The 16013-nt window shown below is 42.3% G+C and overlaps 1 protein-coding gene across 1 annotated transcript in view; it reads right to left on the reverse strand.

Moving 5' to 3' along the window:
• Nucleotides 1-16013, reverse strand: part of MAP2 (microtubule associated protein 2) — a 238985-nt gene that overhangs the window by 131332 nt on the left and 91640 nt on the right. Inside the window, exon 5 of the mRNA XM_067548744.1 lies at nucleotides 6106-6178. The gene's annotated coding sequence lies outside the window, so the exon portion shown is untranslated. The remainder of the gene's footprint in view (nucleotides 1-6105; nucleotides 6179-16013) is intronic.

Consider the following 16013-nt stretch of genomic DNA (forward strand, 5'->3'; position numbering starts at 1 on the left):
CTTCTGCATCACACCTGGGAAGAGGGAGGGGTTGAACGTCAACCAGACATGCCATTTTCATATAAGAGTGACACAAAGCCCTCCAGTTCAGTTTTTTACAAAAGGATGATTACTCATTAAGAAGCAAAATTACAGGCAAATAACCTGCCTTAAGATCAGTGTGGAACAAAGTGGTATAGATCTCAGTTGAGAAAGAATAATGATGTATTTCCTCTCCAAACTTTATTTTCCTCCTCTGCTTGCCGAAATTGTCTTAACCATAAACTGGGCCAACCCACATAGTAAGAATGGACCAACAAAGTCTGGGAGGTATTAATGAAGAAAATAACCAGTCTTAAGGACAGCTATGATGACTCTTTGTCATGACCACAAAGGGCTTTGTTTCATCTACTATTCTGGAAAGAACATTATGGTTCAGACATCTGTTCTTCTCATAACCTTCCCCCATTAATACAACGCATTAGAATACTTTTAACTACTGTCACTATTACCACTAGCCATTTCTTTGGAGGTACTTCCTAATATACCTGCTTCACCCTAGGAATTCAGGTTTAATCCTGAGCATCACATTTTCTACCTTTAATAGATTTCTTTTTATGGCTTATTGAATGGATATCTTATCATAAAAATAAAATATAAAAACAAAGTCATGTAAAGCTTTTTCAAAAGTGAAATAAAAAAGCCACTTCTTTTCCATGTTTTTTTTCCTGCTTTGCTTCCAGACAATAATTATTACCATCATGCCATGATGCTTCCTGTAAGAACAAAAGAACATGGGAACTGCCATATTAGGTTAGACCAGTTAGTCCATCTAATCCAGTATCCCCCAATAATAGCTGCTTCAGAGAAAACTGCAAGAAACCCTGCAGTGGTCAGTTACAGGATAACCTGCCTTCAGGCAAAGATACCTCCTAATTTCCACTAGTTCATGGTCAGCTTATGCCCTGAAGCGTGAGGCATTGTATCACTTCCAAAATTCATGGGTTTTGTTTTTAAATTCATACCGTTATCTCTGGATAACCTTGTTTCCTATATAAATGGCTATTCCAATCCTTGATGCTGTAAGAGCCTCCAAAGTAGACAGAATTTCTTCTAAAAACTAAGGATGAAATTCTGGTCCTGCTTAAGTCAGTAGCAAACTCCCATTGACTACAGCAAGGCCAGGATTTTGTCCAACACCACCTGTGTGTGTGCATGGGGGGGAGGAAGTTCACAGTTGTGAAACACCATTATTAATGCCCCAGACTGTTTTTTGTATTTCCATGAAGCATTATGTGATATTCCCCGGTGAGGTTCCAAAAAAGCAAAACAACAAAAAACAAAACAAAACTAAACACCACCCCCCACAACACAGCTCCAGTAAATCCTAGCAGGTAAGACTAGTTCATCAACCAGTCCTGAAACAGAAGAGTCAATTTCCTCTGCTTCTTTACCCAGTTCCATTGGCAGACTGCCCAGCTGCTGGCCACCAAGTCTGATGAAAGCAGGTATCACGGAAGGCACCACCAGTAATCAAACAACCCTTCCACTCCACACTTCAGCTGAAAACTGTTACAAGGCCCGGGGCCAAATTCCCCTCTTTATTACACTGGGTTAAGAGAGTTCCCCCCATCCCCTCCCCTCCCCACCCCGGATGCATTTTTTCCCTGTCATTTGCTGTGACACTTCCTAAAGAACTGCAGCAGTGGTACCACCTCTACCTGTAAAATTCTAGCCTAAACAACCTGGCTTCCCAGCTGTAAATAAGCATGGTGAATGTGATGGTGACTCAGCCTATTATGCAGAGTTTTAATCATTATCATTGTTGTTATTTATTAGCGTCGGCGGACATAGGCACTCCTCCTCCTTTCTGCCTCTCAACAACTATGAGTGATTCTTTCTCAAAGTCTGGCAGTTGGGTTATTAGCTGATGAATACAAGTCACATGTGCCAGATGGGTGCTGCTGCCTGTTACTTGCCCCAGGGTGGACTGGGGATGCTTGGTGTGGGGTGGGATGCATGAAAAAAAGTTGGTAGCACAAACTCAAGAATAATTTATATATTGCTTTGTGCTCTCTTTTCATCTTCCCTCTATGTCAATTTCACCCCCTCCCATGATGCAGTGTCAGAGGCACTGAACGCTCAGGAGTACAACCTAAGGCATAATGAGATAAGAATCAAGAAGTTTCTTTCCCTAAAATCAAGAAAACTTATTATTATAAATGAACGATGGGGCAGATCCCCAGTGAAATCAGCATCATTTCACTGAAGTTCAAGAAAACCAGCTCTAATCACTAAACATAAAATCCTCTCTGATGGCCGCATCACTCCAACCTAGGGGAACCTCTAGGCCTTAAATGAAAGTTATGTTTTCTCTATCTAAAAGGCTGTAAACATACCTGGAAGTTTACAGACCACTTAAAAAAGAGAGTTTCTTGTGAAGAGTTTACAATCTAACTCCGACAAAATACAGTACATAAAAACCCTCACTCAAGGATTCAGTTGAACACATCTTGGCTGCATATTGTTCTTGAGCCTGTAACTCAGAATGTCTTTTACTAAATACATTTCCATCAAAGTCCCTGTCTGGCTGGGTATTAGATTCACAGGAACAAATGATATGCATGTATAAACAATACATAAATAAAAATGTAATCCTGACCAAAGACATTAGCAGTGTCAACCTGACATAGCTTTAGAGACTACTATAATTCTTCTTATTATCTTGAAATGGTTTACAGGCAGATGTGTACCTAGCCTGCATTTAGGTAAGTAAGTTGTCATCACATTTAAAACCCTTCACGCTCCTCATTGAGGAAAGTCTTGGTCCACTTGCTAGAACTTGACTATGCCAACAGGCTCCATGCTGAAAGGTCTGTACATTAAAAAGACACTGATGTTTCTGCTTTTGCTATGTTTTCTCCCATTTTACAATCACCCAACACTCTAACACCAGGGCCACCTTTGTACAATATCCAAATACTTATTTTCCTTCCTTTAGGTTTTTAGCTACTTTCCCACAAACTTTCCCCAGTACCTGCCTGTAGGATGCTGTCTCCATTATCAGGACTAAAAGAAAGACTACGAGAACAAAAGATATCAAAGACACTGCACAATTTCAAGTATAGCAAAAAAAGATGTTCAGAGAGATTAAATTGGTCTAATAGTTTCTTAAACTAGATTTCAGCTGCTATAAATTGCCATAGTGCATTATTTCTTCTTTAACACTGGTACAGTGACCAGTGCAAAAAGGGTAAATGCTGTGGCATTGTTCTTGCCTTTTCCTGATGTTTTGAAAAGCACTTGTGTACTACTTAAATTGCCTCCTGCTATGGCATCTTTTTCAATGTGAATGCTATGAAATTCTGGCAATATCGTCTCTACATTCCAGACTAGGAATTTAGAGCAATCCATTAGTATCTGAAGAGCCATGTTTAGACTTAGGTATGGAGAACCAACACATGCTGGGATGGGACACTTTTGGAGTTTATTTTATTTCAGGTGGATTATTAGCAATGAAGGAAGGATGTATGAAATAAACCTGACTGTTCTTTCCTTTAATACCAAGTCTCATAGGCAGATTCTGGCCTTCATTCCATTTGCTATCCACTGCCCCAGTGACAGTCAGGGCTAGGAAGAATTGCCATGGCACAGGAGCAGTGTAGGACCAGTGCAACTGGCCCCACGCTGCCCCTACCCATGGCAGACCCTGGCGCAGTCTATGGGAATTCTTGGCTGTGAGTACCCAATGCTAACTCTGGGGAGGCTGCCAGATATTACAGCTTATGTCGAGGGCAGTTTCAACTCTGCAACAACCCAGAATACAGAGGGCGCATCTCCCTCCTGCTGGTCTGGGCTTTCTCTGCTGCATTTCTCAGACAGCAGATGTAGCACAGAATCTTCCCCACCACACATTATCACCGTTATCAAACACCGTTATCAAAACAAAGCTCCGACTCAGTCAGGGCTAGATTGTGCCAGGTAAGCACAGGTGCACGTGGGGTGATGTGGAGCTGCCCTGCCCCACAGGAAGCTTCAGCAGGCACTGCAACACAACGAGGCAGGGCTGGATGGTGCAGAGGGTGTTGGGGACCATTGCCCTGTCCTCATTGGATGTGGTTTATGTGCCAGTGGCTGCTCACAGGGAGGAGTCAGGGAATGCAGAGAGAGATCTTGACTTTCCCTTGTGCATCAGTTTAATGAATCCCTTCATGCTTAGAGGAACCAAATTTGTGTGCTGATGTCACCTTGAACTTGTAGGGATGGGAGTGGTTCAGAAAAAAACAATATGCAAAGGGGAATTGTTCTTGGGGGTTTTGTTCAGGAAATGGCTGGATTTGTGTATGTTCTTCAATATAGTTCTGCAATATTGAGTCTGTGTTGTGTTGATTTTGGCTCTTCTCTCTCTCGCTCTCTCTCTCTCTCTCTCTCTCTCTAATTGCATGGCTCTTATGGTATTAAAGTGTTTTAATTCTTTATTGTCAACTAGTATACTTGCATTTTTCTAATGCGGGGGCTGATGTTCGCAATTTTTAATCTTTGATTCTCTTGGTAGTCTGAGAACTAGGGCATGGATTACTTAAAGGGGAGTAGGAGAACATTATTTCAGTCCCAAGTCAGCAGGCAAAACTTGTAAGATATAAAATACTCCATAATCCTATAGTCCATCAACTGAAGACCATATTTACCCCCGGCTTTGGCGAAATCAAGACTATAGCCAATAAACAAACCATCAGCTTTCAGCAACACCAAGCTTGCCTTTGCTGTCTGCTATTCAGTCCCCTGAATAACTCTTTGTTAATTACTAGAAAAAATTATTACATTTATTTCACAAAGTGTCAAATGTTCCGGGTCGTGTTGTCAGCTGGAGTAAATGGACATAACTCCATTACTGTAAATACAACTATGACTATTTTTACTACCTGAAGATCAGACTCTCTGTTTTTAAAGGAATTACAGTACACAGTTTTCTAACCTTCCTGAGCAAAGACAAGACAGGTTAGGAATAGGAAAGGACTGACTAGCCCAGCCTTCCTTTGGAACATTCTGTGCTTTTGCTTTCCTAACACGCCCAAGTACTTTTCTTCAGATATCTCTCAAACCTCTTTATGCTCCACTGTTAGGCACCTGGTGCCGTCATTTACACCTGTGCAAAACAAGGGCAACGTGGGTGTAAATTGCTACCAAAACAGAATGGTAGCACTTTACACCTGTTCTGCACAGGTGCACATGGCTGTTCATTCAGTCCAAGTCCTCTCCCTCTTCCTAACATTTAATATTCTGTCCCTTGGATTCTGATCCTATTTGCTAGTGTGAACAAGAAGGCCTCTGTCTGCTCGTAATCTAAACTGAATTGATAGTCATGTCTGGTGGTAGCACTAGAAATCTAATGTCTCTAGTTAATTCCACAGAACATGTACAGTATAGGACGTATTTTCATAATCCTGAAAATTGGCCTCTTCCACATTTCTCACTTTTCCAAGGAGGAGAATAAGTACAGCTCACTTAATTAGCCTCATTCTTTTAAACTCTTGAGACCAGGTAACATCACAGTTGTCCTTGCTCTGCCTTCTCCAAATCATCAATATCCTTTCTGTGGTATGACTGGTGTCTACTGCTGGACAGGGCACTCCAGATAGGATCAAACAAGTGCCATATGCAATAACAGTATCCCCTCTTTTGTGTTCTATCCCTCTGTTAATAAAGGTGTCTTATGTTTTCTTCCTGCAGATCTGAACACTAGATTGCTGCTAGATTGAAGGAGGGAAGACAAGTGTTCAGACTGCAGTGGGTGTGACACCTCCCACCAGCAAGATATAAAAGGCTTTTAAATTAAAATAAAATGGAGGGGACAGAGAGGCAGGAATTAACCCATGTAAAACAAAATATGCCAGAAGGCATAGGGAGTTTTCTGCTGCCTCCTTTCACATATTCTCACTTTTTGCTGAAGTACCCTTCCTATGAAATCATGAGAACAGACATGACAGGAGTTCAGTCACATTGCTTACGCACTAAATGTACTCATGGAAGCTCAGACACTGTGGTGATGAATCAGTGTAAAAATCTATATAGAACAGACCAGAACAGGGCTGTGGGACTCCCAGTTAAGAAGTGAAAAGGTCTTACCTTTTAAAGCAGACAGTAGAGTTTCAAGGCTGCTGTGTCCTTTGGTTAAAGAACCAGGAAGACTCTCTGGCTCCTGTGAAGAAATATAAACCAGTATATCCCATTTAGGCTCAGATTCCATCACAGGGTGATTTATACTGTACAAGCTTAATAATGTTCCTGGCCAAGCTCATCTCCCCATCACTATTCCTCAAAGACTGGTCATTTAAGAGACAATAACCCAGATCCTCTGCTGTGCCCAGCCTCCTCTGGATGCAGCCTGTGAGGGCGGGTAGCACCAAGGAGCTGCTTGCAGATGGGCCCTGCCGGAGACAGCTGGGAGCTGTTCTAAATGAAGCCAGTCAGTAATGTCTCCAAAAAGACATCTGTCTGATGGGGACAGCGTACTCCAGCCATACCCTCTACACTGGGGAGCCTCTGGAAGGGGTATCCTTTCTGAGGATTGCCCCATGCCAGGGGAATCTCGAGCAGTGGAGATGCAGCCAGTTAAGAGGCAGAGCAAAAGGAGTGGCAGACAACAACCACCTCTTAATATTCTGGAATCTCTCAGAGGACTGAGGATCATTCTCCCAACTTTAGCTGAGGTTAGTCCTGCTCAGAGCAGGGGGTTGGACTAGATGACCTGCTGAGGTCCCTTCCAACTCTAATATTCTATGATTCTAACTATCCCTTTACTCTCCTCCACTTACAAAACCCTAACTCAGTACTAACTCTCCTGCTGGTTGAGAAGGGCTGGATAGAGTTCCCTCTGAGATCCAGCCATGCTGTTGCTTAGTTAGGCCTCTTGAGAGAATGATCTGAGATGCATCCTCAACCCTGCAGGAGGGCATCACACTGCCTCCTCTGCACAGCAAAGAAGGGAACGATCAGACTGAGGTCTCAGCTTCAGATAACCCCTCGGTGTGGGTTGTCCTACTGGAAGACCACCAGGGACTGGTCGGAGATCTGCTGTACTTTAACGTTAGTATGTCACTCATTACATTTGCCAGGGACATTTTTGAACCTGCAGTGTAAAATATCTGGATGGGTTTGCTACTTCTGAAGGCCTTGCTGATGCAGGGGATGCTTGCTGCGATTTGTGTTATTTTTTAATATGAGAACTGGGAATGACATCATCACACCCATCCTTAACTACTGCCACCAGCTCTCCCATTCATTTCAGGTTCCATAGCCACAGCTGCCCTGGTTGTTTTTAAACATCTACAAGGACTTGACTTAGCCATCCTTGGGGACCCTTTTTCTCTCTCTCCCCACCCCTTTGCCCATCTATCACCTACTTCTTCTGTGTCACTGGCTACTATCTCACCGCTATTGGATTACCACCTTCTCTTCTGCAGGTCCTGGCATTAAAGGCAGCTTTCTTGTATTTTATGCCTATTGATATTCTGGGCCATATCTCAGCTGGTGCCTAACACTTTCCATTATAAGATCCTGTTTCCAATTGCTTATAATTTTATCAAACTAACAACTCAGGCTAAAATTTTCCATGCCCGATGTCTGCCTCATAGTATGTGATCATGTCACTCAAGACTATATCATAATATAAAAGGGAGTGAATTAAAGTTACACACCCAGCTTTAAATTGGGTGTTTTCTAACTTTTCCGTGCTCGACTACAACTTCAATGTACTTCTAATGTAGGTTTGCGTGGGGCATTGTTTCATGTTATGGGCACAGGGCTGTGACAATTAAGTTTTACACCAATTTGTCTAATTAATTTGTAGCTTTGCTCTTCAGAAGTTGACAGATTTTGTTTCTTAACTATTATACCTTGAAGAGGATGGTTTCATAAAACTCTGGCAGCAAGTTAATATCAAGCAACTTCTCTGTCCGACTGCAGACACCCTCAGTAGGATCCCCCATTCACCTCTGTGCAGTAATTAATTATAGAGCAATTAGCTCAGTGGAAACAAGGCTCCAGCCTGCATTGATTTTACCCGCCCACTAGATGCAGAGGAATTTTACAATAAACTAATTAAATTTGCTCTGCCTCGGCAGAACAATCAATGCTGTGGAGACAGATGAGCACATTCAGCACTCTGAACCATACTAGGCATTCTGACGCATTGCTGCTGCAAAACAATGCTGCGAGGTCTGATCTGGGGAAGGGGGAATATATATATCTATATGAACAGCTATAAATGGTGGGTAGAGATTTTAGAAAAGGATATAAACTGAAGCAGGGACAGATCTGTAACATGTAAATTGATTCACTGGATGACATTAATAAGAAAATTAGTATGGCGAGTCAACAGATTTTAGTTTTAAATAACTAGCACTTTCAAGCTGTCCCCTAAGGCCAGAATTGGACACTTACCACAGTGAAATAAACCTTGCCAAAGTTTTGTTTGCAAATAATGCAGTAACTTTATCTTAGTGCACTGTGCAGATAATCTGTTGATACAGATTATTTTTATGCACCTGTAAAGCAGAACGTTTTTTAGTGGAGCTGAATGAGGAGCGTTGCTTAGTGGCTAGAGCCCTGTATTGGGTTTCAAGAAATCTGTGTTCTGTTCATGGCTCTGCCATCACCCTGCTGTGTGGCCTTGGGCGAGTTTTTTCAGCTCCATGCCTGAGTTTCCCCATCTGTAAAATGGAAATAATGGTACTTCCTTTCTAATGCAATGCAGCAGTAGCCTACCAGGCATCATCCTCAAAGGAAATCTGCACAACACTTTCAAAAGACAAACATGGGAACTTAAATTAACCAGTCCCCTGGGCACTAAAATTCAGGGACTCAACGGAAACACTGGATTTATAGCTTACTACAACAATCTGGAACCCACTAAACCCCCATTTTTGTTTTAGGACTGGGGAGGCATTCAGAGGCCATGCTAACTTGAATGGTCCCTACAATATTTGCTAACTACTTATGCTAAGTAATCTGTTCCACTTGCATTTCACTGTAACGCTGTGAGTATCTTTCCCAGACCTGAGGAAGAGCTCTGTGTGGCTTGAAAGCTTGTGTCTCTCACGAACAGAAGTTGGTCCAATAAAAGATTTTACCTCAATCACCTTGTCTCTCTAACTTCCTTTCTAAGGCGCTTTGAGATTCACTGATGTACTCATTCAATAAAAGGGAGCATCTGTCCTTTGCTACAAGTGCTTGACACGTCATTACCTTGTTTTTTTAAATTTGGACTACGGTAACACCCCTTTCAACAAACAATGAACAGGTATAATTACCCCAACACGTAATGCAGCTTACACAGTCTGTTTATTTTGATCTGTCCACTACTCCCCTTCCTCCCCTTGGAAACATGGTGTGTTGTCATTAGTCACAGAGCTAGCTGTCTAATTTAGGCCCTGCTCCTGCAAGCTGCTCCAGGCAGCTGGATCTCTGCATTCTTGCAGAGCTCCATTAACTTCACAGAGTTGCTTGCAGTACTGGAGGTTAGGATCCTCCAGGCAGGGACCTTGTCTTTGTATATACTCCATCTGCAGAGTGATATACAAACGAGTAACAATTAAAAAAAATGAAATTACTATCACTTAATGTATAGCTTTTTAATCCAACAATAATTTATAAATATTGGTCTGCAAACCGAAAGGGCTGCATGTGGGCTCTGATCCATTAACACAGAAGCTTTCATCATTGTATAGACTGAATGCAATAGGGCCACTGTTTTTCTTAACAGTAGCCGAGAGCTTAGACCCAGATGAAAAACTTAATTTTCAAATAGACTGTAAGAACTTTCCTATAACCTGGAGGGCATCACTCAGGATACACTGTTATTTTTAATTAATTTTCCAAGTGCTCCAAAATGAAGGTCAAACACATCTGAATTTCAGCTGGTGCTGATGATAGCTTCAACAAAAGATTGAGATCTGGAGCCCAGATAATGAAGGTATAAATCATCAAGGTTCAAGTGAAATCGATAGAGTTACACAGATTTACATCAGTTAAGGAGCTGGCCCTGAATTTTGCAAAGGTCTGTAGTGGGACCCTTGGTTCCACTTCTGAACCAAAGATCAGTGCCAAGTGCCCTCCAGTCTCAGAAAGAGTCAGATGTACAATGAAACTATTGTCATTCATTTGCTGTACAAATCCACTCTATTGGGTTATAAAGAGTGTATAATTCACTGCACTTCTTGCTACCAATATTTCTGCCACTGAGAGCTGGATTGTTAATACTGCCGGCAAATATTCACTATCCAGATAATCTATTCAAGCACTAACACTCCAAAAACAAGCAGTGCAACATTTGCCAACACAAATCTATTTATTCTAAAAGCTATTAAATTACTTCTGTGTTACGAATGACTGGATTATGCTAACACTTTTTAATTCCCAGTGGTTAAGCAGCACCACTTGTCCAATCACAGGAAAAGGATACAGTCTAGAAATCTCCTTTACACTAAAGTAATCCATGGCAAATTCTTCATCAAGCAACAAACTTGAGAAAAGTCTGCTGGTGTGAAAAGACATCTCTGCACCACAACTATTCATCTGAACACATAATAACCGAGACTCCACAAAGGAAACTGAGCCAGACTTTGGTTGCAGTGGTGTGGAAGATTCAAAGCTCTCGCAGCACCCAAGGATCCGGGGTAGCTGCAGTCTGAAATATGCTGCAGACAGCAGACAGTGTTTAATCATTTATCGAAAGAACGGCAGGCACCGTCAGCGACCCTGGCTTCAGAGGGAATGGTTTTCTCATCCTCTTGGCAGGAAATAACTTTGTTATATTAGTGGGAACCCATGAGAAAGTAGAGAAGAAATGAAATGGAGAAGGATGAGGATGGCAAAGTGTAAAATGAGTACATCAGTATTTTCACAGCTTGCTTAAACAGCCCAGCTAGGACCCCGACGGGACTGCAATTTCAGGAAACACTCACAGTGTTTCAGAGAGACAGACAACTGTGGCAGTAAATGAAACTACCGGGTGTCTGCTTTCTACAAATGGCGGCTCAAGTGGTATATCCATGTTTATAATGAGGAGCAAAGGAAATTGTAAAGATGATAATTAATACTGATGCTCTTGCAACTTTTTGCAACATATGGCAAGGTAGATGTGTCCTTAACATTCCGTCTCTTTTAACTACAATTTTTTTCTTTTGTAGTTAGCACAGGTCTGGGGCTGTTTTCCAGATGCTGTCAAGAGGAATATTTATACATTGCTTGAAAGATATACCACCTGCTATTTTATTTCTATAATTTATTGTATAATGAATGCCTATAAATTCCCATGGCAGCTTAAGAGACAAGTAAAATGAATTACTGACATTTTTTTCTCTGTTCATCAGCAAACCAGGAAAAGTTCAGGTCACTTCACACTGCTCTGTCCTTGGTCACCGGCATAGGAAAAACATTCTCACTAGCAGTTTTAATATACACTTGGTCTCTCAGAGCAAGGTGTCATAAGATTTTCACTGCCACTTTAGTACTGCCGATACAGGAGTGGGTTGCAACTTTTGCCATTCACTCTTAAGAGCCTTAGCCTACTTGAGATGGCCATGAAACTGGTGGCCTCTATCTGGGATAGAGTAAAGCGAGTCAAGGAAGGATAAAAATATGGACTAAGGTCCATATTCCCTAACCCAGTAAACAGAGGTTGTACTGTGTCAACATCCATGGAAACCTCACAAGAAAGCATATCTTCACAGGATGAAAGAGAAAACTCCTTGGAAACCCTTCTCAGAGAGAAAGAGAGGTTGAGGCAAAATGAGTCCTTTAGTAAGAGGGAGGCCTACAATAGTGCTTTGGAGCTTAAAGTGAGCTGAATTCCTCCTGGTTTGCTGATGAACAGAGAAAAAAAAGAGAGTCAGCAAATCATTTTTCTAGTCTTTTAAACTACCATAGGAATTTATAGGCATTCCTTATACAATAAATTATAGAAATAAAATAGCAGATGGCAAATCTTTCAAGAAATGTATTAAAAGTCCTCTTGACATCATCAGGAAGAGGAAGTGATTATTCGAGACCAAGTTATCAGGAGAAATTTGTGTAATCCTTACCATTACAATGCCATGCTGTACTTATCTCAGAGTCACATGTTGGAAAGACTTTGCTTCCACGTCTGGAGCCAGGAACCCCAACTCTGTGCTGTGGATATTCCTCATTTCCAGCCACTTGCTCATTTCTGCATTACCACTGAGTGCCAAATACTCTCAAAATTCCCATGCCAAGGAGTTAATGAGAAGTAAGTGGATCCATTTTCCATTTGCTTAATTAAAAAGGAGGAAAAAACCTCTACTTCTGGGAGAGTAACTGTGCTGCATTAGGGAAGTTATAAATATCATATTTAATCTTTCCTCGGGCTGAGAATCCTTTCTGAAATACGATAATCCTTGGTGAGACTGTGGCTGCTAAAGCAAAATTCATGCTGAAATGAGGACGTTTTTAAATAGAGCTCGACTGGTGCATAAAGCTGTGATGCGCCAGGGCTCTCTCTGTCTCAGCCATGAATGATATCATCAGCAAAGAAAATATGCCAATGTCTTCCACTTTCATGGACTTACAGTAGCCCTTAGGATAGTGGTCTGCCTAGAAATTTTGAAACCAACAAAACAGAACAGTTTCCAGATGCTCAGATAGCAACAGGTGACACTGGAGGGCTGTGTTGCACCTGGGAGGCAAAGGGGCTGAAGAGGGAAGGCTGAGAGAGAGAAAAGTGCAGTGAGCAAAGAGAAAAGTGCACCAGGATTCCATCACCAGGAGCATGCCTCTTTCATCTTCTGGCCCTGCGCCTTACACCTGCCCCATCTGTGACAAGGATTGTTGCTTGAGAATTGGACATTTTAGACCTTAGTGACACTGTAGCGCGACACACAGCAACCAAACTACTTTGGCGCTTCCATATTCGTCTTTCAAGATGGACGGTTGCCATCTCAGATAGCAGGGTCATTACTGTGGGGGTACAGAGATGGAAGAGATTAGATTAGACTGCACTTTGGGATGACGAGAGAGGATGCTGTGCTGGGAAAGAGAAAGGATCTACAATTAGGAAGAAATGAATGGGGACTTCTGGGCAGAGCCACTCCCAGCCAAGATTCATTTGAGGGGAACAACATGTTCTATGAAATGAGTAAGTTATCACACCAACATATATTACCTACTTATAAAATAGGGGAGCTGGGAGGGTTTACATCTCTGAGCTTGTAAATCACCTATAAAGTGTTTATCTCTGTTAGCGATTTGGAGTGGGGGAGTGGCTCTGCCAAAGGACAAAGCAGAGTTAATCAAAGTAAAGGCTCTTGGGGAGCCAAGATCTGTAGCCCCCTGGTTTTTTCCAGGTTTGTGGATATTTGTCATCGAGTCTCAGGATACCACCTCCCTTCTTTACCTCCTTGATACAGCACTGCCTGAATTTTCGGAAATCCAACAGATACGGCCAGGCTTCGTCTCCTCTGACACTGTAAAACCCAGCATGCTACTGCACTAGTTAAAAGACAGTGGGCCGTATTCTCAGCTGATATGAATCCATGTATCTCCACTGATGTCAACAGACTTAGGTCAATTTACACTACCTGAGGACCTGACCAAGTGTGTTCCATTTTTCATAAGAATGGACATCCTAGCGCACACAGTTTTAAACATTTCAGAATCCCAGAGACATTTCTGGAGTGCTTTGATATTCCCAGCTGATATCTTAGATGCTTTGCCCTGGTCCTCAAACTTGGAGTAATCTCCTTTATGTTAGGGTTGATTTCCTGGCTAAGGAACTGTATAAAAGTTTCTTCCATGTGTGCTGCATTGAGGCAGTCCAGGAGGTGTTGACAACCCCAGACCTCCTCTGAACTTTTCTTCACGGTGCTCCATTACTGGATCCTGGAAGACAGGAGGTAGGAATTTGATAGAGGAGCTTGCTGTCTTCCTTTTATGTTAGGCTGAAAATCAATATTTGCATTAGATAAAAAGAGTACCCGATCCATTCTAGACACTGTGTGGACAGACTGGATTAGCCTTAATGATAAAGATCTCTTTGATATACCATCCATATTTCAAGGGGCTGTGTGAGACCTCATAACCACTGGAGGACCCAGAGGCTATGACTGCTTCATGAGAGTGTGCCTAAGACCTGGAATGAGAATGCTTCATGGGGGAAAGAACCCTGAATGGGGTGAAGATAGGAGAAATATAGCTGGCCTTTTGAAGGAGGCAAGGGTGGGTAACAGATGTCTGGAGAAGAGGAGGTGGTCTTCGTTTCCAAAGTCTCAGTAAGGCTACCCATGACAAAATCATCAAGGCAGCCAGAGGCAGAGCAGCAGTCAGATCCAGTACACCCTGCTAAGTCACTGTGTCAAAAGACACTTCCTTTGCCTCTGCTAAGGAACTTCCACTATGCTGAGGAAACCGACAGGAGACGCAGGTGAAAGGCATAGAGGCTGCTAAGTGATGCCTCCATATAGTCCATTAACAAGCATTTTGGAGGAGGATCATCTCCTCTTCATCTGGGCAAGATGAGCACCAAAATACGATACATGATGTTGTTTTATTTTCTGGTTGAATGCTGATGTTAGCAAAAAGCAGAAAGTCTCCCTCACCCATGTTGTTGTGTCAGCTGTCTGCTGCCAGAACTCCTACACAATGAAGTTCCTCTGACCGTCCATCTGACAGGCTTGTGGAGAGAGAGGAACATAATGACAGCTTTTGCTAATGAGAGTTACACCACATGCAAGTGATAACGTGGCTCTGCTACCTTTGTAGAGCGGGATACAGATCCAGCCTTAACCCATTCTCCTGATTATTCTTCATTACGGTGCCTGCCCATCGCACACTTAGTATATTCTCAGTCACGTAGCAAGCTGGAACAAGATTTGTCCAACCTCAGGCATTTGGCTTGGAACTGGGGTTTTTAGGGGATTTCCCAGACACTGCTGCCAAAATCTCTGGACTTTTATTGGCACCATGGCTGTGGGCTCCTGCACCAATGTAAATGATGTTGAGGGAGAAAAGAGGTGAGTTGTGTCCAGGCAGGTTGCAGAAAGACAGTCATTGAATCCCCGAGACCCATGCTGGATTGAATCTATATAAAATGGAGCCTTTTTTGAATTTTCATTATTTAAAAAAAAAAAAAAAAATACTGGCTATAATATTTCCCCCAAATGAGAGTGAAGCCAGTCAGTTTAGACTGATAGGAACATTCAGGCTTCATGTGTTCTCATCATAGGCAGGTCTGGGAGGAATTATACAAAGTTATAAATATACTGGCAGGATTGGACAGAATTTTCCTGCAAAATGGGGTTTCTAACTGGGGCAAGGGCTTCCAGAGCAGTCAGAGGGCTTTTTGGGAGGTTCACAAAGAAGTGCTTGGATTTTCCCTGTAAAGTATGCACACTCATCAAATGCGCTGGGTAGGGGGTTGAACATTTATTGAAAGAGTCATAAGCGTCAGTGAGATATAGATACGTACTGTTCTTTTATTCATAGACTTTAAGGAAATTATAATCACCTAATCTCACCTCCTCTATCAAACTGGCTATAAGAAAGCATCCGCATCACAATTCAAAGCAGGCATCTCTGCCTCTTCCCTTCTCTCACCCATGTCCTTGGAACCAAGAACATTAATTCCTCAGTTTGTCTAGCCTTCATGAGTCCTGGGAGTTGCAGCCTCAAGTCATTTTTGAACCCAGATCCCATGCAAATTATTGCCATCCGCAGCACAGGCATATGTTGATTGGCATAAGCCTCACCCCCACCACAACAAATGGCTCAAAGGGATACTCTGACAGCAGGAAAACTACAATTACACTTACCAGCTGTGTTTTGGTCTTGTGGGCTCTTGGATGTACATCCCACCATTATTCCACTTGTTCTGTCGGCTCCATTCTTGTGAAGGATCCTTGTTTATATTTCAGTACTCCTTTTGCTCACAAGAACAGAGCAGGCAGACAACCAGAACGGACGGATGGAATGATGTGTCTTCAAATAAACCTAGTGACCTGGATTTGCTGCTATTGAGTTGC

This window comes from Emydura macquarii, unplaced genomic scaffold, assembly GCF_026122565.2.
Source record: "Emydura macquarii macquarii isolate MOO-44397 ecotype Brisbane River unplaced genomic scaffold, CSIRO-AGI_Emac_v2 contig_1253, whole genome shotgun sequence".
NCBI classification, from domain to species: Eukaryota; Metazoa; Chordata; order Testudines; family Chelidae; genus Emydura; species Emydura macquarii.